This window comes from Marmota flaviventris, chromosome 15 (assembly GCF_047511675.1).
Source record: "Marmota flaviventris isolate mMarFla1 chromosome 15, mMarFla1.hap1, whole genome shotgun sequence".
NCBI classification, from domain to species: domain Eukaryota; kingdom Metazoa; phylum Chordata; class Mammalia; order Rodentia; family Sciuridae; genus Marmota; species Marmota flaviventris.
The window spans coordinates 65,738,104-65,763,709 of NC_092512.1; the positions used below are offsets into that span (position 1 = coordinate 65,738,104).

Below are 25,606 nucleotides of genomic sequence, written 5' to 3' on the forward strand. Positions count from 1 at the left end.
CTCAAGTCAACTAATTAGCAGCAATGATATCCTCAAACTTTTTTCTGACGGATACTTTGTCCTGCTTGGACACTTGCTTTGGTTTAAATCTAAATGAGGCATTGGGATTTGTTTCTCTTTTATATTGCAAAAAATCTTGATATACTATTTCTGCTCTAGACTCAGTACATTATCTTTTTTTTTTTTTTTGGACAAAGAAACTATAGAATTCAATAATACAATCAATAACTTACTTCTCAGCAGCACATGGATCCATCTCTAAAATGGTACATTATCTTTTAAAAGTCATTAAAGAACAGAAGGAGGATAACCAAATTATTAGGGGTAGGAGCTGGTGAAGAATGCACACAGATAGCATTCTTCTGATCATCTGTGATAAAGTGCCAGGTATTTATTTTATTTTATTTTTATTTACACCCTGTTTCAGATTAATGTTTTTGTATAATGCCTTGAAGTTCAAAGAAAAGCAGTCATGAAGTTTTGTAATACAGAATATCAAGCTGCTAGAAAGGTCTCTAAGCCCCCACTTGCAAGTCCTATGAGCATTCTGAAATGCAGTGGTAACAAATGTTTTGTGGTCTGGCACTTTGAATAGCACTGTTCATAGCTCTGTTATAGAACGTATTTTGATAAATATAATTATAAGGGTCATTTTAGGTAGGACATCAGTTTTGGTTTCTTAGGTAAGTGGTAATCAGTTTCCACTATCCTTCATTGATCTGGCCTTACATAACTATTTATTTCTCATCCAGTGCTTAAATTCTAATGTGACACTAAATCTAAACCATTTGATATTTGCCTGCAGTTTGGGTTGGAAAGGCATTGACTGAAAAGGTACTGGAATGTTCTATGTCTCCTTTGTACTAGTGATTCATTGCTATAAACATTTAAAGAACTTTTTGAATTGCAGTCTTAAAATGGGTCCATTTTATTAAATGTAAGTTATATCATGACAAAGTTAATAAGAAAGATAGATTTCACAAAGTATGTTGCTTAGTTTGGGAGGAGTGACAAAACTGAGGAACAGATCTGTTTTTCCCCTGATCTTTCTGATATAGGTACTGAGAGTAGGCATCTGCTTGGTGGCAGGAACCTCATGGCATTAGAAGCTGCTGCATTTGATAAATGTGGCTTCTGTGACATTGCCTCACGTCTCTTGATTGTCCTGAAAAGTCCCTTTCCATTTTTATAGAAGCCATCTTTTTAGAATAAGACTCTAAGTACTCTCACAATTTGAACTCCTTTTAGAACTTATTTTATTGTTGTTTGAAGGTGAAATAAATTGGGGTTTTTCTCTAAGAGTAGTTTTAATTAAATTTTAAATATTTTTTATAAAAGGCAAGTATTTTGGAGGAGAAATAACCATACATCAAAATATGGAAACTTGAAATTGATGGTGGAAAATCATGGAATAAATACACAAAGTTCCCCCATAATCTTTATATTACAGACACATTCATGATTTCATTACTAGCAATAAAAGTCTTTTATATCCAAGTTGACAATGCTGATTGATTGCTCAGAGAAGGCTAAGAATAAATTTTTCTGCACCATAATTATGACATATTTTAAGCAGAATTCCTCTATCAGCATTACATATCATACCATGCGTTGAATGAGCAATAAAAGTCTTTTAACAAATAAACAAACAAATGCATTATGGATTACCTAAAGCCTCAACTAGATCAGAAAGTCATTCTTCTTCTTAACATTTTATGTGTTTATGTAAATTTGTCCACATTTCCTACCTTTCTGTTTCTGTCCATCTGTCAGAAATATATATCTCTATTTCTTCTTCCTGTCATGTATGTAGGTATAGGATAATTATTTTCTTTGTATTTTGGGGATTGTTGCACTACTTACAATAATTGACTTTCATATAAAATAACATTTGCTTTCATTGTGGTTTATGTTTATTACATAGAAAAATGTGAGAAAAATATAATTTTCATTCTAAATCTACAATACAAAGATAGTACTATGGATATTATAGTGTAGGCCATCTTTTTTTCTTCCATTGACCACACAAATATAATAAAAGTGGGTAGTTGATGCCATATTGCTTCTCAGGCTTAGATGTGATTGGCTTGACACCTACCCAAATACTTGCTGTTATATTTTTGATAGTGAATTGGTTCTCCTACTACCTATCTTGTTTGACTTGATTGTTTTATAAAACAAAACAAAGATAACAAAATAAAGTATGTTTCTTTCTGATAAGGCACTTTAAAATGAAGTTTTAAATGATTAAATAAATATAAAAATCACAGCATGATCATCCATTTATACTCTATAGTAGTAGGGTCAAAAGTAGAGATAGATGGATTGGTACTTTGGAGTAATCCACTTAGACTAACCCATAAGAAAGCAGAAAGATGTGAAAGCCTCTACTTATAGCATTATAAGAGTTAATCTGATTAGGAGAAATGATTGGAGGAAGAGAGAAGGCAGAGACAAGGTCAACACTTCAAGATATGTCCATTTGCTGGTACAGGGAAATGGGACTCAAGTACCTTCCTTTTCTGCTTTCTTTCGTGTCCCCACCAGGAGGTGAGCACTTTTTCGTCACCATGTTTTTCTGCCATAATGTGCTGTCTCGCCAGAGGCCCAAAGCAACAGGGCCAATTGATCTGGAACTTCTGAAACCATAAGCAAGATGAAATTTTCTCTATAAGTTGATTATCTCAGGCATTTGTTATAGTGATGGAAAACTGACTAACATATACATTAATAAAAGGGAAAAAATAAAAATAAAAGAAGAAAATCTTTAAAATATCCAAAAACACATGTTAGAAGATTTTCTTTGCTGATCTGCACAAAATTTAAAAATAAAAGATTCCTTGTGAAATTATGAGATACAAGAAAGAATGATGGCGGAACTGGGTGATGGGGTACTAGATACCAGAAACTGACCAGTGGCTACTATGGGTCTCACATTTGCCATCCAACATCTACACACACCATCTTTATGTATTTATACTTCAAAAAAACCAAAAAATCTTCTTCCTCCTAACAAAGTGAGACTATTTCTCACACAACTAATAGCAGGTGATGAAAAGACTAGTTGGGTCCTACAGGCAGGTCTGCGTAATCCCAAGAAATGATCTGAAATCGTGGCCAAATTTAAAAAGTCAGCTTTCTGCAATATATTAGTATTGGAAAGTGGAGGAAAGAAAACATGTGTTATTTAAAAAACAAAAAAACATACTTGTGACATACAATAAAATAGAAATCGCATGAGCAGAAGTATAATCCTTATTTCAACAATTTTTTGGAGGCTCTTGCTAAAGTTTTTACTTCCTTTCTCTGTTATTCATTCAATGGTCTGTTTGTCTTTAGTCTGTATCTCACGAAGTCTACGTTTTCTTTTCCCCCCATGGTGCGGTGATTCGAACTTTCATTCCAAGGTGTCTGGGCTCATGCTGATTATGTTTTGTAGGACTGCCAGTGTCTCTCATTCAATTATATCATTGATTGTGGTAGTGCGATGACACATCCCCAGGGTCCTTGGGTTCCCTTCACATTCTTCCTGCTAATGCACAAAAGCTACTCCATTTCTCCTTGATGTTTGAGTTTTATTCAAGTCAGTTGCTGACCCCTCTCATGCTTGTTTTTCAGTGGTCTGAGGAACATAAAACGCTCAGGTGTCAGTCCAAGTGGAATCTTGTGGTGCCTCTGGTAGAAGTCTGCCTCTATTGGGTATATTTGCAGAGTAGATTTTCAGAAATGGTGACATTGCTGTGCTCCCTGTTAAATGCTGCTTTTATTTTGTGTCTTTGATCCTCTTAGCCAGAGCTGGGGGTCTATGTTCCCTTCCCTTGAATCTGAATGGGTTTTGACTCCAAGAAAGTGATACTGTGTGACTTCTAAGGCTAGGTTACAAAAGGCAGACCAGCTTCCATCTGAACCTTGTTCTTCCTTATGACATGTGTTTGGGAGCTCTGAGCTGATACACAAGAGGCCCAGCTATCCTGGTGCCATCATGCAGAAGTGAATTTGTGGGGAGACCACATAGAGATAGAGATGCTCCAAGGTCCCAGCTGTTTCAGTTCCCAACTGCGTGACTCTTTCCAGTAGAGATTTTAGAAGCCTAAGAGAGCCTTCAGACCATCCCTGCCCTTGGCCTTTGAGTACCTTCAGTGGGCACTGTTCTTGGCAAGACCTACCCAAATTGCACATTCATGAGAAAAAGAAATTTTCTCATGAAAATGTCTTGACTTTTTAAGAGTCATTAAGTGTTGAGAGAGATTATCTATGCAGAAATAGATAAACAGAATAAGTACTATAATCTCTGAATCAGCAAATCCCTGAGCCTCTGGGTTGGGAGGAAAACATTTTGTGAATGAATGATTAGATGAAATCATGAGTACTGCGTGGGCTCCACTTTCCCTCTGGGCTCTGGACCTGGGCATTTGGGGTACAGGAGAAAACATTATATGGTCACTTCATATTCACCATTCAGACAATTTTCCTACAGGAGGGATCCTAACATTTAAAATTGCATCTCGTGCTATAACTGAAGATTTGGTAGATCACTCCAATATTTTATAAAGACAGGTACTTCTGGATAATAAGAATACATGGGAAATTGCATGGAAATGGAAGGAGACCCTCAGGGTTATACAAAATTACATACAAGAGGAAGTGAGGGGAAAGGGAAAAATAATACAAGGGGGAGAAATGAATGACAGTAGAGGGGGTAGAGAGAGAAGAGGGGAGGGGAGGGGAGGGGAGGGGGGATAGTAGAGGATAGGAAAGGCAGCAGAATACAACAGACACTAGTATGGCAATATGTAAATCAATGGATGTGTAACTGATGTGATTCTGCAATCTGTATACGGGGTAAAAATGGGAGTTCATAACCCACTTGAATCAAAGTGTGAAATATGATATATCAAGAACTATGTAATGTTTTGAACAACCAACAATAAAAATTAAAAAAAAAAAAGAATACATTTGAATGCCATGGGAATTGGCCCATGACTTATTTCCTTCACTGTAAAGCCAAGTTCTTAGAAGCAATGCTGTTGGAGCAGCTTCATAACTGTATGGAAGGTGTTTGTTGTACACATGTTGGTGTTGGTCCTGGAAAATGAGTCCAGGCCCATGAACTGTGGAGTTCTTCCTGAAGAGGATCCCGTCTCCTTTTTATTCAAGGATCTCTTTGTTTATGAGCTCATTAAGATGGAGGACTATAGTTCTCTATTGTGGTCACTGAAAAGAGGCTTCTGATCTCCAGATCTGTTTTATTCTGGCCATATAAACAAAGCAGGACCTTATCAGGCTAGTTACCTTGTTGCTCCCGGATGCCACTACTCAATTAACCATCACTAGTATAATATCACTGTGCTCAGACCTGTGACTACCTGGGATAACCATATCTACTTTTTTTTTTTCCCCACTTAAGTGCCTGCTACTTGACTTCTGAGAACCTGAGTTCATTGAATTCTTTATATTTTTCTTGTCAGCAGTGATGTAGCCATCTTAAGCTTTATCCTGAAAAGAATTGATTTGTGGTGTTCAAAGATGATAAATTAACTTTTGCAGAAACCTTATGAAGTTCTGGATTTTTCCATCTCTTCTTATTATTGGCAGTTTAACCTCCTTTTGCCATATTTTAGACAGATAACTAGTTTCACCCACCCCCATTTCCTTGACAATGTGTTGTCTGCAACTTTTTAGAAATAGTTTCTGCCTTGTAGGGTGGCCCACAAGTGTAATCCTAGAGACCTGGGAGACTGAGCAGAAGGTTTGCAAGCTCGGGGCCAGTCTCTGCAAATTAGCGAGAACTTCAGAAATTTAGCAAAACCCTGTCTCAAAATAAAAAGGTCTGGAGATGTAGCTCAGTGGAAAAGTGCTCCGAGGTTCAATCCCCAGTACCGGAAAAAAATCAAGTGGAGTTAGATGCTATTAACAGAAATCACCTCTTAGCAAAAAGAGGGATTTATCAGAATACTATTACATGATCTCATAAAACTGATGGGGACAGGGGCTGGCTTATGGGCTTGGAGAGCAGACTGGGATCAGGAAGCCCACAGGGATGGGCAGGAAGGGTGACAGCTTTTCTGAGATGATGACAGAGGTGCCAGATTCCACCAAGGTTCATGGTTTGAGAAGTAAATCTACTCTTTGAAATGATTACTATTAGTATGTATCTACTTCTTTTGATCCTGGCAGACTTCTAAACACAAAACAACTTCTAAATAAATGAATCTACATATATCCTGAAAAATATTTGTAAAGTTTTGTTAAAAGCTATTCCCATTATCTCTAAAGAGTTTTTGAATTCAAAATATTCAGTTTAATTGACAGAAGCACGAGAGCACAGAGTTTAATGATTATCTCATCTCCAAGCATGACCTTCTTTGAACCCTTTATCAATATTTCCTAATGAACAAATTGAGACTAATTGGGACTCTAGATATGTAGACATCTGATAAATCATTACTCTGAAAGGTCATGTCTTATCTCGAATATCTTAGATAAGATTGTCCCTAATACATCAGGGACAATTCTCTGGCTTAGAATTAGAGAAATTAATTAGGACAAATGCTTTTATTAATTTAGAAACAAAGTTGAGTTATTTGAAGATCTAAAAGTAGACAAACACTTTTGGGAAAACAACTAAATTGTCCAAGTTTGTTATTCAGTGAAGAGAATAAAACCTTCAGTAAAGAATGTTTTAAGAATTTAGATTTGGGGAATTAAATGGAGAATGGTATGATGTATAAAGAGGCAAAGAAATTAAAAGTAATAGATTCTACTTGTCTTTTTGGGATAAAAGGTAACACACATTCCAAAAAAAGATAAGCAAAAGCAGTGAAATCCATTTTTGCTTTCTCTCTCTCTCTCTCTTTTTTTTTTTTTTTTTTTTTTGTACTGTGGATTGAACTCAGGGGAACAACACAACCACTGAGCCACATCCCCAGCCCTATTTTTGTATTTTAATTAGAGACAGGTTGTCACTGAGTTGCTAAGTGTCTTGCCATTGGGAGGCTGGCTTTGAACTTGGGATCCTCCTGACAGCCTCCCAAGCTGCTGGGATTACAGGCGTGTATCAGTGCACCTGGCTGCATTCTCTTCTTGACGCCATAGAGAAAGACATAACCCAGTGGTTGATAATTCCATGTAATGTAACATGCCATGTGCAAACTCAGAGTGCTTCTCATAATAAGAGGTTATCCATAAGCAGAGAAAAGGGTGACAGAAACTAAATTGTCTGAATTGTGAGCTGCTCTATCTCAAGATGGAAAACCACATAAACTGTGGTGAGCAATTGTTTCAGTTCACCATGAGGAAAACAGAAAAGTGTGGTTTAGGGCTGGACCAAGGAAGACGGAATTCTGTGCCTGTGTCCCCATCTTGCACACTGTTGAGTTATATCTGCTATTGTTTGGATCTGAATTGTCTTCCCCAGCTCCATGTGTAGAAGGCTTAGTCACCAGCCCATGGTACTATGGGGGAGGGCGGGGCCTTGTTGTAGGAAGTTAGGTCACTGGAGGTGTGCACTGGAAGGAGAAATTGAACTCTGACCCCATCCTGTATTTCTCTTGACTTTCCAGCTGTTATGTAAGGTGATCAGCTTCCTCTGCCCTGTGCTCCAGCCATGATGTACCCCAAAACAGTGGTGCCAACCAACCATGGACCTTAACCTCTAAAATTGGAAGTCAAAATAATCCTTTCCTCTTTTTAAGTTGATTATCTGAGGTTATTACTTTGCAGTGATGGAAAGCTAACTAACATATCTATTGGTCCTCACAGCCTCAGGGAGGAAGGCGCACCAGTTTCTTGCTCTCAGCAGGTAGTCATGTTGGATTTGGCTATGATGGACTGATGGTGGTGCTCTCAGGATGGTGCTCATATAGTGGTGGAAACATTTGAATACTCAAACTCTTGTAGAAATGACTTGAAGCCACTGAAGCCATGGGATGATTGGTGCTCCCTGACCCTGAAACTAATTTTCCTCAGGTTTCCCTCTGATCAAAAGTGGAGGCTGAATTTGAAAATACCTAAGTTTCTTCTAGATTGATGTTTCTGTTTTATTTGATTTACTGAAGGAGAATTGTTTAAATTTAGAACACTTTTTTTTTTCCTTGTTTTGAATGAACCAAACTGCCATTTTGTCAAACTGCTAGGTTTTTCTTTTAGTATTTTCAGATCCACACTTCCTTGCTGTGAACACTAGAGGTCAGGCAAAGAATAGTTGTGTTTTCCAGCAGAGCAGCTGAGGCCTTGTGTCAAGATTCTAAATAAGTCATATGACATCTACCATGCATACTTAAATGTATGTTTTTTTTATGAAGGTATTTTAATTCCCATTTTTGTCCTCTAACATACAACCATAATTTGTTCATAAATAAATCGTTCCTTAAAACTTATGAACTAAAGTAAAAAATATATACTTTTAATAACATCACAATTTGGGAAATCTGATTTATCATACTAAAAAATAATAATTTTCGGGGAATTTAAATGTATATCTTACAATCAAATGAACAATAATTAACTATCTTCATTCTGTTTAGCATTATCGTTTGGATCTGGGTTGTTACAGAAATTCTGATGTTGTTTAGGCATCAGATTCTGATGTTGTAGGGCTTTGGGAAGTGATTGGATCATGAGGGCTCTAACCTTGTTAGTGGATTAATCCACTGAGGGCTGAATGGACCACTAGGTACTGGAACTAGGTGAAATAAGTCACTTGGGGTGTGCCCTGATCTTTTCTCCATCCTCTTCCTAGTGCCATGAACTGAGCATTCTTCCTCTAACAAGCACTTTTACCAAATATTCTGCTTCTGTTTCAGGCCCAGAGCAATTGAGATGGCTGATCATAGACTGAGACCTCTGAAATCATGAGGCAAAATAAATCTGTTGTTCATGTTAAGTATTTTGATCACAGGGATGAAAAGCTGAGGAACAGGCACTGACCACTTATCCCATGATAATCTCCCCAATTCCTTTCCCTTCTCCTTTTTATATTATTCAATGATAAAATCACGTATGCAGCAAAAATAGTATTAATAACTTCCTACAATCTCTGAAAACCAAGTAAAAATAACTTATAGTGAGACAAAACTAACAACATTTTTATTAAACTTTTTCCTAACTTATGTTAATATCCAGGTTGTGGGGCAATTATATGGGTATTTTTATTTTATTGAGTTTTAGCAATGGCTTCAGCTTCCTTAATTATTCTAGTGTGCCAAACATATAACCACACTTGCACACACATATATATATAAGATGAAGTAAGGATTTCTTCCTTTTTCTAGTGTTAGCCAAGGTGAGTTAGTCTATTGCTGGTTAAACTAGCTAATCCAAGACTCCATCAAGGAAAGAATATTAAAAGATAATACTAGTGAGTAAGAGAATGTTACGGTTTAGATATGAGGTGTCACACAAAAGCTCATGGATGAGATAATGCAAGAAAATGTAGAGTGAAATGATTGGGTTATAAGAGCCTAAAATGAACCAGTGCATTAATCTACTTGAATGCATTAGATGAGTGGTAAATGTAGGCACGCAGGGTGTGGCTGGGGGTGGTAAGTCACCACGAGTGTGCCTGTGGGTATGAATTTTGTCCCTGGTGTGTGGTTGTCATGTCCTGAGTTGCTCTCCTTTACCACACCCTTCTGCCAGGATGTTCTGCCTCACCTCAGGTCTAGAACAATGGAGTTAGCTGTCTGTGGACTGAGACCTCTGAAACTGTGAACCCCAAATAAACCATTCTCCTCTAAAGTTGTTCTTACCAGGTCTTTTGGTCACAACACCAAGAAAGCTGACTAAAACAGATTTTTTTTTTTTTTTTAAGTGAAACGAGTTTGGGTTTATTCCAAAGAGTAAAGGAGGAAGTTTCATATCCTTGGGATGATCCATGAGTAATGAGGCTAATGTGGGTCAAATTCAGATGCAAAGAAGTTCTCTGCATATCAAATATACCTCTCACCTTCCATAAAAAGAACTTCTAGACCAAATAAAAAATTAAACACGCACACAGCACACACATCCACACATTTGTATTGGGGATGGAAAATAAGGGTGTTTTATCACTTAGCTGCATCTCCAGTTCTTTATATATTTTGCAACAGATTTTTCTAAATTGACCAGGTTGACCTTGAACTTGCAAACTTCCTGCCTCAGCTTCCAGTGTGGCTGGGTTTACAGGCATTAGCCACTGTGCTTAAATGTCTGAGTTTTCCTTTAAAAATTACACATATTTTTCTTCCATTCAATTGATTTAGTAACTGTTCTCTAGAAGTTTATAAACTATTTTATATTTTGCCCCGTGTAGCCATGTTCTCATGGATCCTTATGAAGTCTATACTCCCCATAAAGAAAGGGACAATGGAGAAAATATTCTTGATTTTCCATTTATCTCAGTTGATGAATATAATAGACTTTCTCCAAATTAGAATCTTTATCCGAGGAATCATCGATAATGCAATGTGAAGTGGTGGTGCAAAGAACTGTTTTTGTCCATTGAGGTTCTTGGCATTGAGACAGTCTGAGCCCAGAAAACACTTCTCCATTAGTCAGTCCTCAGTCATTTTGAGTTTGCCCTGACCCTGTGCTTTGTATCTGCAGCCCTGCTCTTCTGCTAAGGGCTGTAGGGTCCAGCTGTCAGACACTTCCAATCAATTGACCTTTAATGATTTTTATTGTTTGCACTGTTCCTTAGATTATCTATTATCTTTTGACCTTATTTTATTTTTTGACTCTAGTCTAAGGATCTCTCCAGTCCTACACAATAAGATGCTTCTTCATTACAGAAAATGATGCTCTTCTCAGATTTCTGAGGCAGAGATTAAAGTCCTGGGGTGGGGGCTCAGAACAGGGATGAAATCGCTCAAAATTCCTTACTCTTTCTGTTACTAACAGGGAGAAACAAAACTCTCTATATTTTTGCTTCTGGGCAGATCTCTGTCGGTCTTGTCACAGTGGTGAGGTCATAATTCTGAACTGAAACACATTTTCAAGAACACAATCTCCACCTTTGTCACTCTTACCCCCTAATATTATAACAAGACAAGTTATTTTTCTTTACTTCTCCACCTTCCACCCTGACCTCTGAGGGTTTTTCTTTCTTTGAATGTGATATTGTCATCTTTTTTGTCTATATCTTAGAGAGACTTGAAGCTACTGTCACAGCAAAGAAGAGGAGGCAGGAATCAGAACAAAGTGCTATTCAGACTTGTTTTTCATCACCTGTTGCAGAGCAGATATTAAGTAACACTGAAAAATATCAAGTTGGAATGTTGAGCTCAATGCTGTTTTTAATATAAGCAAATAGGTGACAAAGTGGAAAGTAAGTATCATAATTCCTGATTTCATCTCATTCTTTCTTCATCTTAAACTTCAGCTTCTCTCAAAGGTGGCTGAGTCCTGATGAGACAGACTGGACTTCTCTTCCTCCTTTCCTTCCTTCTGGATGTCCCTGCAAAGTAAACCAAATAGCATTCAGGGCACATCTTGAGGTCAAGTTTATGAACATCTAACACAGATATTCCATTTATTTTATTCTGGGAAAATATCTTCCCATCTGCTAGTCCTTCCAAATTCTCTTCTTCACTAACCAAGCCAATTTTTGAATCTGCTATCCATTTTGATTTTTCATCCCTCAATTTCTACTTTACTAATTTTTTAGAGACCCTTACATTGTCTTCCAATGTTTTTTTTACTCTCCTCCCTCCAAATGTTGGGGCTGCATATAATAAATACTCTCCTTCATCAGATAGGCACCTCCAAATAAAACCTAGTCTGGAAGGTTCAAGATTCTTCTACCCTAGCCAGTCCCACCACAATAGCGTCTCTTGAAAAACAATCACATATCACAGCTTTCTAAGGCAAGTGACAGATGCTACTAAGATCTGGCATTTTCCAGAATAGCTTTCGGGGGCCAAGATTTTAGTTGCAAAGATCCTCTTATTCTTGAGTCCAACAATTTTGTCTTCCCAAATGCCTAGATTTTAGCAAATAAATTCCCTTTTTTCTAACATTTTCTTTTAGGTTTCTTTCCTTTCTTTTGTAAGGGGAAATATGGTAGAGATAAAGGGACTAGGAAATTATACTAGGCGAGGAGTGGTCTCCGAAAAGATATGTCTCAGTTCTAATCTTCAATGTGTATGAATGTGGCTTTATTTGGAAGTAGGGTCTTTGCAGATGCATTTAAGAATCTCATGATGAAATCATCTTGGATTTAGGGTGAATTTAACTCTATTGACAAGTACCTTCATAAGAGGAGGGAAAGACAGGAAGGAAAGGCTGTGTGAAGCGGAGAAGGCTATGTGAAGACAAGGGCAGAGATTGGAGTCGTGATCCTGTAAGTGTGGTATCCCAAGCATTTCCAGCAACCACCATAGACAGGAGAGAGGCATGGGAGAGTTGTTCTCTCAGGGTTCTCCAGAATGAACCATCCCTGCTGATATCTGATCCTGAATTTGTAGTCTCCAGACCTACCAAAGAACACATTTCTGTTGTTTTAAGCCCTCTAGTTTGTGATCATTTGTGTCTGCCCTGGGAAAGTAATGTAGCTATCTTAATCTCAATTAATGGAGAGACTTTCTATTGTACCAGATGTGTCCCTGACAATGGATCTAATAGTTTTTGGAGACTACAGCTCTAAGCTTGTAATACAATTACCAATGCCTTATCCATGCATAGTCTGAACAGTAAAATATTTTTTTCCCTTGGACCAATATTCTTGGAATAGTGATGGGACTCTTACTGGAATACACATGACCAAATTCCCAAGTTAAGTTGTGACATGGAAGATTATACAAACTGATCTGCACTGTACTGTATTGTATATGAACCATCCATGACCACAGATTCAATCAAACATGGACTGAAAATAATTTAAAATATTGCATCTATCCTGGACCTGTACAAACTTTGTTTTCTTGTCATGTTTCCCTCAACCATATAGTATAACAAATATTTACATAGCATTTTTATTGTATGGGGTATTATAAGTAATCTAGAGATGATTTGAAATATATGGGAGGATGTACATAGGTTATATGCAAATACAATTTTATATAAAGGATTGGGCATGTGTGTATTTTGATATCTGTGAGGGTCCTGGAACCAATCTCCTCTGGATACTGAGGGATGACTCTACTATTATTTTGCAGGTTTCATCCCCATGAACAGATTTTAGCTCTTTGAACACTCATGTTATGTGGTTTACTGATAGCACTTGACATAACAGAAAGAAGGTGCTCGGTGGGCCCTGAGATGCTACATGACCAGCCACTTCATGATTCAGCCATAGTACTGCTAAGAGGGGAATAGTTTTACTGTTTAAAGAAAAAAAGAATAGCAAAGTGAGCAAGGAGGCCATCATGCTCAGTCTGCTTGTCACCTTTTGGAAAGGTAGAATGAAAGACAAAAGCAAAGTCCAAAGATGAGCTTTGAAAGACCTTGCTTTGTTTCCCTGCTCTATCTTCCTTGGCCTGTCTTCAAGCCTGGATCAATTCTCAGCCTTCATGAGCCTATACTGAGACCCATGCCTTTTATTCACGCTGGCCCAGTCTCAGCACACCTGTCCTCCTGTTGACTTGCTTTAAAGTACAGATGAACTTCCTTATCTGCAAGGGATATGTTTCAAGATTCCCAGTGGACACCTAAAAACCTTAGGTAGTACAGACCTCATATATACTATATTTTCCCTATACAAACCTATGATAAAGCTTAATTTATGAGTTAGTCACAGTAAGAGATGAACAAATAGCTAATAATAAAATAGAACAATTATAACATACTGCAACCAAAGTTATGGGAATATGCTCAATCTCTTTCAAAATATAATATTGTACTGTACTCACCCTTCTTCTTCTCATGATGATGTAATCTAGAGTTTGAAATGTTGCAGACCGTGAGTAACTAAGCCTCAGAAAATGCTAGTGCAGATAAGGCATAAGGGATCTACTGTAGTGGCATCCTCCCAGGCTCCTGGCCTGAGTCTGGATCAGAAGCCCATCACCTACCACCTTAGTTCCTAGTTTCTTGTTTAGCTCTTCAATGTTGATTGTTGCATCCTGTCCCTACTCTTCAATCAACCTTGTATAGCCGAAATCCTGGAGCTACAACCTCTGCTCACCAGGGAACCAGTCTGCTCATGGCTACTAGGTTGGAAACTCTAATATTGACAGATCCCAGAAGTGGAGCTGGGGATCTTGGGGTCCTTGAACAGTTGGGACTTGATCTTGTTTGCTCCAGAATAGACAAGTTAGGTCAAGTTGCTCTCCTCAGACTATTCCCAAACCTAGAAAAAAGATCTCTATGAGGACCTGGGTTCTTCTTGCTTATGCTGACACTGTATTTTGGGGCAACCCTTTTATATGTCACCAGATTATTTACTAGTTATGACAAGTACTTCAATATTGAAAGGGCTGAACTGATTGAGGAGACAAAGAACAACTGGTACTGAATTTATGGTGCTGTGGAATTTAGTGGTTGGTGCTTAAGTAGCTTAATGTGAACATTTTGAATAATGAATAGGAAAAGTTAATCATTAGTTAATACCCCACTGGAAATAAAAAGAAGGAAGGCTTAACATCTGTGGTCAAATACCACTATGCATTAAGAAATATTAAAGATGATATGGATAATGTGGGTTTTTTTCTGGGCTAGCACATTTTCACATGAATGATGATAAATGACTAAAAAATTAAATAAAATCCAAAGGAAACTGGCGCACTAAAACATCACGAAGTATACTCCCTCCTCTCAGAAACTCCAAGCAACAGGTGTATCAGGAAGGCAAGTTCTTGACAGTCTTGTAAAACAAGAAGACAATGTTAGAAAAGCTGTGGAGTTGATAAGAAATTGGTAGAGAAGGATGCTATGAATAGATTATATTAATGAATCAGAAAGGATCAGTAGGAGAATGCAGAGAACGAGTAGCTTTCTTCTGTTCTACCATTCTAAGTGTAGGAACCAAACATAGTTATTAGAGAAAGATGATAGATGAGGTATGGACTAAGGGAGGGAGAATTTTACTGAGAAGTGAACAGCCTTTCCATGGAGAAGTCTTAACAGGGCTGAGTACTTACGAGCTCATTCTTAAAATCTAGAATGAGTTCATAAGTACTCAGCCCTGTTAAGACCAACACCATCTTCAGATACTGAATAACCTCTTGCTGCACCTATATCCAGTAATGGGAATTTGTTTGAAGGATTGATACCCAATGAAAGGCTGTATCATGAGATAGAAAATTAACATGTAAAGAATAGAATTTTTAGGGATTGAATATGGTTTGTCCCCACCAAAATTCATTTTGCAGCTTGGTTCCCACCTAACAGTGTTGAAAAGGGTTGGAGACTTATTTAAGAGATTCATTCATTCATGCCTTTCTTACGGGAGTTAGTTTTCACTCTCATGAGACAGAACTGTGAGCCAGATTAAACTTTTCCTATAGGGTACCCAGTCTTAGGTAGTTTGTTATAGCAATAGACAATGGATTATGATAGGATCGGAAAGCAAGAAGTATGATAGCTGTAGAAGAAACTAGTCTGAGGAAAATTAGTCGAAAATAGAGTGAGGCAGACTTTCACAAAATGCGAGTGGAAAAGGAAATTGTTAATGGTAAATTATTTTGCAAAATATATAGGCTCTTGAAAAAAATAGTTCAGTTAACCTACTAATTCTATTTTTTTCCAGAATCTATCTAAATAATGAGAATAATATTATGCCAAACATGTTTATCATAGTGTTATTTTAATAAAAAAATCAACCATAAGAAGTACTAGAGGGCATAATGTTTGCACAAATAAACATTCTAAACAGAATAATTATTTAGAAAATGAAACTTTGAAAATGTTAGGTATTGGTTGTTATTCAGTGGGGAGTCCCTAAATGTGGAAATGGAACATTTATATTCAGCTTGTTATTTTAATACAGACCAAAATTAAATCGACCTTCTGATAAAGTATGGTGAGAGGTTCTATACTGCACAACTACAAATATTTCCACTTATAGTGTGAATGGTGCTTATTTCGACCAGAGAAAAAGAACCAGTGAGCAACATGTATTAACAGATTTCTGGCAAAGAATTGGTTTGAACAACCGGGAGGCTGGTTAGGTAATTCTGAAACTTGCAGGTCAGGCCATCAAGAAAGGCAGGCTAGAAATCTTGGCATAAGCTGAAGCTGCTGGGCACAGGCAGGATTTCTTCTTTCTGGGAAATTCAGCTCTGCCCTTAGTGCATTTTAGCACATATTGTAGAGTCATCTGTAAAACAAGCCAAATTTTATTTTCCTCATTCTACTGTTTATAGAGAACTCCCCACGAGGCCATTGGGAAGGCTGGGAGAGAGAAGATACAGGAGCAAAATTGACATTATGGATATTTGGGTCAATTCCTCCTTAAACTTACTTATGCCTCAGGCCCTGCTTGAGCCAGTTCTTATAGATAGCACTTCCATATATGAGTAGCATACCATTGTGCATGCTCACGGTTATGATTTGTGGGACAGACAGCAGTCAGGGCATGGTCATGATAGGAAGCTCTGTTCATGTGATAACAGAGTTGCCCATAGTAAGCATTCAGTTTTCCTAAGGCTGAGTTATTGGACAAAAATTGTCTCTCGAAAGGAGAGCAGTAATCCACAGAGGATTTCAGAGCTTTGTTCCTGAAATTCAAAAGGTCCATATAATTCACCCCAAAGTGCCTGCAAATTCCCCCAAACAGCATTTTTATCTACCTCTGACATGTCAAGCACTATTGGATCTACTAGATCCTACGACCCACATGGCACAGTGGCTCGCACAGCAGCCTGGATCTATTGCAGATCTCTCTCTTTTTCTAGACCTTAGTTAAAACTAACAGTTTTCCAGGTAACTTGAGTAAATGAGCAGGCGTTCACCCTCAAATAAGCAATCTATTGCCCCCCCCCCCCCCCCCAAATCCACAGAGGCACACTAAGCATTGTGCTGTTTTTTTGTTTTTTTTTTTTTCCCCTTTTGGTTGTAGGAGGAGCCATATGCAATGGTTCACCCTTCAGTTTATGAGAGGTATCTTGACAGGCCCCACACTAACTGAATCCCTAGAAATTTCAAAGAGGTGGTGCCGCAGTCTGGCTGGGCACACAATCACGAGCCACCACACAGCTTGTAGATTCAAACAGCAACTCTTTATTCCCGAACTCACACCAGCCATCTGTAATCACGTTCTGGGGAAATCCACGTTCTCTGCCCAAATCCACCCCCTCTGGGCTTCTGTCTCCCCAAAAATACTGTCTGAATCCTGTGAGAACTCAAGGGGAACTCAGGCAGCAGGATACGCCCTATTCCCAGCAGGAATAATCTTAAACCTTAAACCTGGAACCTAAACCGGGAACGCCCTAAACCCGGATCCGCCCTGGTCCTTGAGCAAGGTCACCTATATGCAATGTCACTGCAAAATGTCCTATTTCCACGAGTCCTTCCACTAAGCAACATGGGGTACGCTGGCAAGGAAATTGTCATACCTACTTGGCTAATGGCTCCCAGCAAGGTGGAAGCTGTTGTGTTTCTATAGATTTATTTTTCACCCTGTGAAACACAATTACTGATAAATATATCTGGAGTAGTAACTAGGTTGTTCTCAACAAGTCCAGTCACTATAATGCCATTTGTGTAATGAACCAGAGTGATGTCTTGTGATAAGGAAAGGTAATCAAAGTCACAGTGGACTAAATTATAACTGGAATAATTAATGCAGACTCAAGATAAGACTGGGAAAATTATATACCCTTAAGATAGGGTAGTAAATGGGTGTTTCTGGCCTTGCCTGCTAAAAAACAAAACAAAACAAACAAAAAACCTGTTTCTGCTTGTCTGGATTATCTGGTACCAAGAAAAAACACATTTGTCAGACCAGTAGCTGCACTCCAGGTAACAAATGATGTGTTAATTTTCTCAAGCAGTAAAATCACATCTGAAACAAGATCTGCAGTTGGAAGTCACAGTCTGATTCTGTTCTTGATAATCTCCTGTTATTCTCCAAGATCCATCTGTTTCCTGCACAGGTCAGATTGGCAGCTTGAGTGAGGGGGTGGTGGGAATTATCGACCTTGCATCTATCAAGTCCTTGATGACAGCACTAATCTCTTGAATCCCTCAAGGAATACAGCGTGGGTGTAGGTTCGCAATTTTTCAAGGTAGAGGTGGATCTACTGGCTTCCTCTGGGCCTTTTCTTAAGAGCGCTTATCCCACAGTTCAGGGAACCAATGTGAGAATTATTCCAGTTGCTAAGTGTGTCTATTCTAATTCATTCTAGAACTGGAGAAATAACCATAGGATGGGTTTGGAGAGCCTCTGGACTGCTGCAGGATGTGCCTGAGCTAAAATGTCATTGATTTCAGATCTACATAAGCTCTGACTGATAAAGTACAATGTTTTAGATCTCCAGGAATTAGTGTCAATACAGAGCTAATGTCCAATAGTCCCCCCCCCAAAAAAAAATTTTATCATTTCCTTTTCCCCAGTGTATGGTCACCTAGGCCAAAAACCATAGGTTTCTCTGGAGAATGGTGAGAGAAAGATTGTCAATATAAAATTTAATTTCACAACAGGTTTTTCTTCAAATGGTCTCAATCTTCCCTTCATTCAAGGAGTTCTGGGTCCATAAATGGCTCAAGTTAGGAAACTGATTGAGGGGTTTTGTTGATTCATATTAAATTTCTGTTCACTAGATCCAGATCTCTTCTGTTTACACAGATAAAGTAATAGTTTAGTAGATTGCCTATCATTTATTTTCTAGAATCAACAAGAGAATCCCATAGGTCACTGTGAATCAACAATTTCTACTGCTGCTTTGGCTCTGCTGCCCATTACAGTGACCATGCTCATTTTGTGTTAGGTGATTCAGTGCCACAACTTGGTGCCTGCTCCACTGAGATCCCATTACACTTAAAGGATCCCATTTTAATGGATTATTTCCTGATGTGCTTTTAGATCTACTAGAAGATGCACTATAGAGTTCTTCAAGGATGCTGGGACGTCTTTCACAAATTTATTCTTCAAAGTTGTGGTAAAAAAAATGTCTTAGGGATCCTGTCAGGATAGTTAGGCAGATATTTTCTAACAAATCTACTCAAAATTTTTCCTTAAATATTTTTTGATCTTTATCACACAGTACACCAAACCAGTTCTAACATTTCATTATCATTTAATATATACCATCTTTGGGTTCATGGTTAAGTTAGCCAAGCAACAAAGCAACCAGTCAACCAACCAAGCAAATGAAGCATTGAACATTGCCTTCAGGATTGAACATTGAATCCAGAATCTCTGCTCAGTGGTCCACATAAAGGAATTTGGTTTGATTCCACCTTGTATGAGTTCTTCAACTACGATCTTAAATTCTTTCCCGTTTCCCTTCTACATAAATTGGAAAACCCATATAGTTCTTTTCTTGTGTAGTACTTCTCCTTCTAGTTCCATTTTGTACTTCATTTTGGGGGTCTGCTGTGTCTTGAGTCTGGTGGAGGTCTAGCAGCAAAGAGGAGTATTGAAGATGGGTTCTGAGGAGAATCAGCATTATCTCCCTCAACTACCTTGAGGGAGGCTACTGTAGTTTCTTTGGACTAATCTCCTCAGGTAGGTGCTTCTACTGGCAAGGAAAGAAGTGGCTGACACTAAAGAATAATTTATGAGTGCAATTTCCCCACTTTATTAGAATCTATCCATCTGCTCCCTTAAAAATTTGGGGGGTTTCATTCCTTCCCAACAATGTTCTCCATTTAAAAAAAGACACCCCATACTATTAAGAATCCAATTTGTGTTGTAATTTAGCCACTCAAAGGGTTAGGCTTTGGGTTTGGTTTTCAGAAATCTTGGCTCTATGGCTATTGATGATAAGGGATTTATTCAAGGCAGACATAGAAACATTCAGGTTATTCATGTCAAGATTGAATTGAGAATTTGGATTCCTTAATTCGCCTTACAATTTCCACACTTTCACTAGCACAGTTAGAAGTAATCAACCAATCCTATTATACTAATTTGTTTTACTAAAATGTTCTAAGTAGAAAATGCACAGTATCCCAAAGTTCACCTTCTATTTAACTGGGAACATCCAAGGCTGTGTTCTGTGAATCTCTATTGGCACATTTTGCCATGGGCTATCAGTGGCCTTTTATGTTCTGATTATAGAGCCATGAAAGTGCCTTCAAACATAATCATAGAGAACTAACTACAGAAATCTCAGAACCAATGCAGAAAGCTCATCCACAAGACTATGTTTCTCTAGAGCCTCTTTCAGTAGCAAGATCTGTAACAGTTGGTTACATTTCTCTAGAGAAACAGAGGTACTAGTAAATTTATCTAGTGTTTTGAAGCTTTAGTTTTCATATGTTCAGCAGCTGCCTAGGCAAGTCTAAAATTGGCAGGACAAACCATCAAGAAGGGCAGCCTGGAGCTTCTGGACACAGATTAAAGGTGCTGTCCACCCGTAGATTTCTTCTCTTCATTGGGAAACTTCAGCTGTACTCTTAAGGCCTTTTGCCACATTGAATCAGGCCTTTCCAAGTTGATAAGAGAAGCTTGCTTACTTAAAGCCAACTCATTATGGACTTTCATGATAGCTGCAAATACCACACTAATATCAGAGAGAATCCAGAGTAGTGTTTAGTAGGATAACTAGTTTCAGCCTCACTGAGTTGACAAGTAGAGCTGACCAATCACAGTGCCCGTTAGACATGGTGCTCCCTGGCCTAATGGAAGGTGTCTGCCCACCTCTCTGTTGTATACTGGTAACAATGATGAGAAAATCGGGACTCTGAGAGCTTGTCAAGGATTGCAAATGTAGTATAGCAACCCTAACGTGGCTCTAAATTATCACTATCTCTGGCCTTCACACTCTTTTATAAAAATGTCTTCCTCTTTACTATGAATAGGATCTGTGGCTTGTATTTAACTGATAGAATATGACAAAAGTAATGACTTTTTTGGGGAGGAGGTGGGTATTGAACTCAGGGGAGCTTAGCCACTGAGTCACATCCCAAGCCCTATTTTGTATTTTATTTAGAGACAGGGTCTCCCTGAGTTGCTTAGCGTCTTCCTTTTGCTGAGGCTGGCTTTGAACTTGCGATCCTCCTGTCTCAGCCTCCTGAGCTGCTGGAATTATAGGCATGTGCCATCACACCTGGATAAGTAATGAATTTTCACTCCTGTAATTACAATATTATGCAAGACTCCATCTTATTAGCCAACTTGACTTAGGGTCTTGCTGTCCTTGCTGGCTTTGAAGCACAAGCAACCACAAATCCTACAGCTACAAGGAGATGAACTCTGCTCACATCTTGAGTGAATTTGGAAATCAACCCTTTCCCTGTCAAGTCTCCAGATGAGACTCTGCCCCTAGTTGATATTTGGGTTGTAGCTTGCTAAGGACTCTGTTAAAGTCAGGTCTGGAGTTCTGATCCACAGAAATTTTGAGATAACAAAAATGTTGTTTTAAGCCATTAAGTTGGCTTTACAAAGCTATAGAAAATGAACATAGTGATGTTTGCATCTGTTCTGTCTGGCTTCATGTCCTGTTCTTTCTCTACAAAGCTATCTTGTACAGAATATAGTCCAGCTATGCTGACAGTTTCTGATGAAGGTTCTCAGGGACATATGCAAGAGACTGAGAACACAGTGCCTATTATAAGTGGAGTTCTGAATTGGAAATGTTATTACATTTAAAATGTGAGCCAACTAACTGAAAGGTTTGTAAGAAATCTGAAAGCAGAAATTAAAGTGATTCTACAGAAGAAATTGCTTTTAATGGAGTTAAAGATGACCAGAAGGTAGCGAGAGATAGAGATAAATGCTCTTGATTTCACAGCACAGAGACCTTTGGAAAAAAGGGGAAAGGATAGTTTCTATAAGCTAGAATGAGCTAAGTTAGATTAAATCACAGCAATGATGAGGTGTCCAATTTAAAGTTTCTAAGAATGCATGCATTTGAAGTTTCAAGGAACTAACTTTGGAGACCTAATGCAATTTTTCCTTATACATCATATCTTTTTATGAAATAGCATATTAGAAAGTATAATGGCCATTGTGACTATATGAATTCTTTTCATATAATTTAAGTTGATGGAATATCACACAATTTTAAAGAAGAAAGTGATCTGTTCCTTGTAAGAAATCATCGGTAGACCTAACCAAAATTTTCTTGTTCACTTGCAAATTGATAGCATTAGAAAAAAAATATAACAACAGGGTAAGGGATCTGGGAACACTTGACTCATGGGCACTTGGTTCTATAGGGATGCTTTCCTTGTCATTTAGGACAAACACTGTCCTTGTTTTGTAGTGTGGTAAGAAGAGTTCTATCATGCAGCATCTGGGATCAGAGTATGACCCCACCATTCTCAAAGCCAGGAAAACCAGCGGGAGGCTCTGAGTGAAACACTGTCAGAAAGATGGTGACTGTTTTATAAATTTTTAAAAAATTGTTATTATTATTAACATAAGCGGCAAGCAGGGAAGCAAGCAACCTTTGGATCCTCTTCTAAGAGGTAAATTTCATCTTCTTCTCAACATGATATAAAACTGACCCTACCGGCATTTTATTAAAACCAAGATGGTGCCCCATCCTAATGTTTTCAAAATAGGTAGAGGTTCCTCATCAATAGAAATTCTTTACAAAGCTGGAAATAAAATGGGCAAATATAAATAAAAGTCATTTTCTTGTGTCAATGTGTTCAAGAGTAGGAAAGGAAGGTTAATTTTATACATTTGGGGGGCAATTGGAACTCTGTGGCTATGTTTAGAAAGTGGGCCAGCCCTGAAAAGCTCTGGTGGCCCAATGAGGTCAGAATCAGCTGGACCCCAAATGCTAACCTGTGGACCATATTGGGAGCCAAAGTGAAAGCAGTAAAAATCATTTTTATGGCATCTCTGCTGAGACTATGGGGCATATCAGGAGATTTGGCACAGGAAAGACTATTGTAGATTTACCCCTGAAAATACACCTTAAGCTCTATCAGACAGGCTCCCATCTTTTGATTACTAAATAGAATTCACTTCGTTTCCACAGAGAACACAATGTATGACAGAGTTTGGATTTGTCTGAGTGTCCTTCAAGGCTTCATATGTTGTTGTTTAATCCCCATGGTAAGGAACAAAGACACTGGAAACTTAATCCATCCAACTATTGTGTTTCAGCAGGGAGGGTTATTTGGGAAATGATTTAGTTTAGAAAAAATCCTTAGGGTTGAAGACTACATGATTGAAGCCTTTGGAAGAAGAGGGAGAAAAAGATCAGAGAGAGATATACATGTGTATTTATTCCCTGTTTCTTGCTAGATACTCTCAACTGCCCCAGGACTTTTGACCAGCAAGAAAGCCATCACCAGGTAAGGCCAACAGATCTTGTGTCTCCATTACTGTAAACAAAAAAACAAACCTTGTTTCTTCTAAAAAAAAAAGTCTATCTTTGGCATTGCATAATAGCAACAAAAATCTGACTAATGCAATCTGTTACTGAGACTTTCATATAAAACACAGGGCTGTGGGGTTTGAACCAAGACCTGTAGTTCAGAATGCCACTGCTTACAATTCAGAGATCAAAGTAACTAAGTTAGATTCATACCATCATCAAAGGATAATCAAATGCTTTGTGTAATGAGAGAAAAGTTCGCCTCTTAGTTTTATACAAGAACCACAAAAAGCCATGGAACATTTGAACAAAAACTCAGTGTGTGAAGGTCTTTAAGTGAATAATGTAATAGCCCTTCTTTTCAAATTTATGAAATGTGTTTCTTTTTGCCCTTTTGTTAAAAGCATTTTTATCATTAAAAATTTTGCACAAATTTTAACACAGAGAGACTAGTAAAATGAAACCCTTTGCACTTTCAACAATCAATTCATAGCCAATTTGATTTCATTTACAACACCATGTACTTCCTTTACAGCTGGATTGTTTTGAAATAATTCCCAGACATATCATCTCATCAAAGAATTGCAAACGTATTTGAAAAATTGGAATTCATATTTTAGGTCTAAGGTAATACTAATATCACTAGAATTGGAAAATGAGCCAAGAATTTGTTTGGACGGTGAGGGACATACTGTTTGTTGTAATTCACCTATCCTATAAAGAATTTTCCAATATTTGGAAAATTTAATTTGGAATATATAGTAAAGGAAGTTAAAAAGTGAAAAAGAAGACAGAAAACATAACTGTGGACTAGAGGATATTTGCAACACATTTGTGGTTGATTGTGTGTGGGTGCCTGTGCATAGGTCTGTCTGTCTGTTTTATCTAACAAAAATATGTAATTTTTTGTTTTTGTGGGAATGAACAGCACATCTCTTTTTCTGTGCATGCCAACTGCAGACACTTTCTTGCTCAACAGGGCATCGGCGTACAAGCAGCCTTCTGTGTCAAAGCAGAATTGTAAATGAAGAATTATTTCCTTGGGATTGACCTTATATCTAAGAAGAGCATAGACTTAATTCTGCTTCCTCAAACATTCTAGAACTTCTGGTTATTTGCTGGCATTCATAGACATACCAATCTCCACACCTTTATACTCTCCATTCCCTTTACTGGGAAGCCCCACTCTGTTCTTCTCTCAGATAACGTCCATTCCCTGTTAAACTGCAGCTCAACACTGGAATACATTTCAGACACCTCCTGGTTTTTCCTGGATGTTTCTATTTCACAATCATGTTGCCAGTTTCAGTAAAAAGATTTTACACTCCCTGTGGGCAGGTGATAGAGCTGAGGTTACGAACACATCTTTTGGAGTCATGTAAGCCTAGGCTTGAACATGGGTTGACCATATTTTATCTGTTTGATCTTAGCAAAGTCCCTAAACTTTGCAAAGCATCTGCAAAATACAAAAATATATGTTAGGATTTGTCTTTGGGTGACATCATATAACACATATAGATTGCCAGGTTTTAGATTGCCAGGTGTGTAACATATTCCATTGGCTCTAAGAGCACATCTTTCTGCATTTAACATCTCTGAAATGAAACCTTAAAATCACCGTTGGACAGGTGGCAGCTGTACAAAATTCTCATAAGCTGCACACATAAGAAGAGTGATGTTGAATCTGGCAGAGTAGATGAGAGTACATTGGAAGAGAAAGTAGGAAGCAATATTGAAGCAATCTTTAGCCCTTAGTAACCTGTGGCTATGAGTTTATTTTTACTGTTTTAATATTATGTCAACGATATTGTTGATGACAGAGAAAGTGCAAAAAATGTTGGAATTAATTATTTGTGTCAAAACATAATTCAGAATAGTTGGATAAGAAACATAAATAAGTCTTCGAAATACTTTAAGTAAAATAATTTTTCTTTTAATATATACATAAAAGTACTACAGAATAAATATTCATGTCTAATTAAATTTAAGAGACATCTTAATAAACATAATTAACAATTCAAAATAATATGGAAACGTGTTATACTTTAACAGTTTTTTCCCTTCACAGTGGTATAGAAAATAATGTTACATCTTTTTATTAATCATACCTTAGATTTGGTGAAACAAATAACTCCATCACTTCAGGTTGTTTTCTGCCATAAGTAAGATAAAATCTGTCTAATGGAGGATAAACTAGTAAAGACATTTATTTTGTTTTTACCCTGAAGTCCTGCAGTAGAAGAGTCTCA

General features: G+C 37.8%; 1 long non-coding RNA gene across 1 annotated transcript in view; it reads left to right on the top strand.

Annotated features, from left to right (window-relative positions):
* LOC117794858 (uncharacterized) overlaps window positions 1-25,606 on the top strand; it is an 80,083-nt gene that overhangs the window by 19,022 nt on the left and 35,455 nt on the right. The window contains exon 2 of the long non-coding RNA XR_004618735.2: window positions 23,285-23,334. This is a non-coding gene — a long non-coding RNA (uncharacterized lncRNA). The remainder of the gene's footprint in view (window positions 1-23,284; window positions 23,335-25,606) is intronic.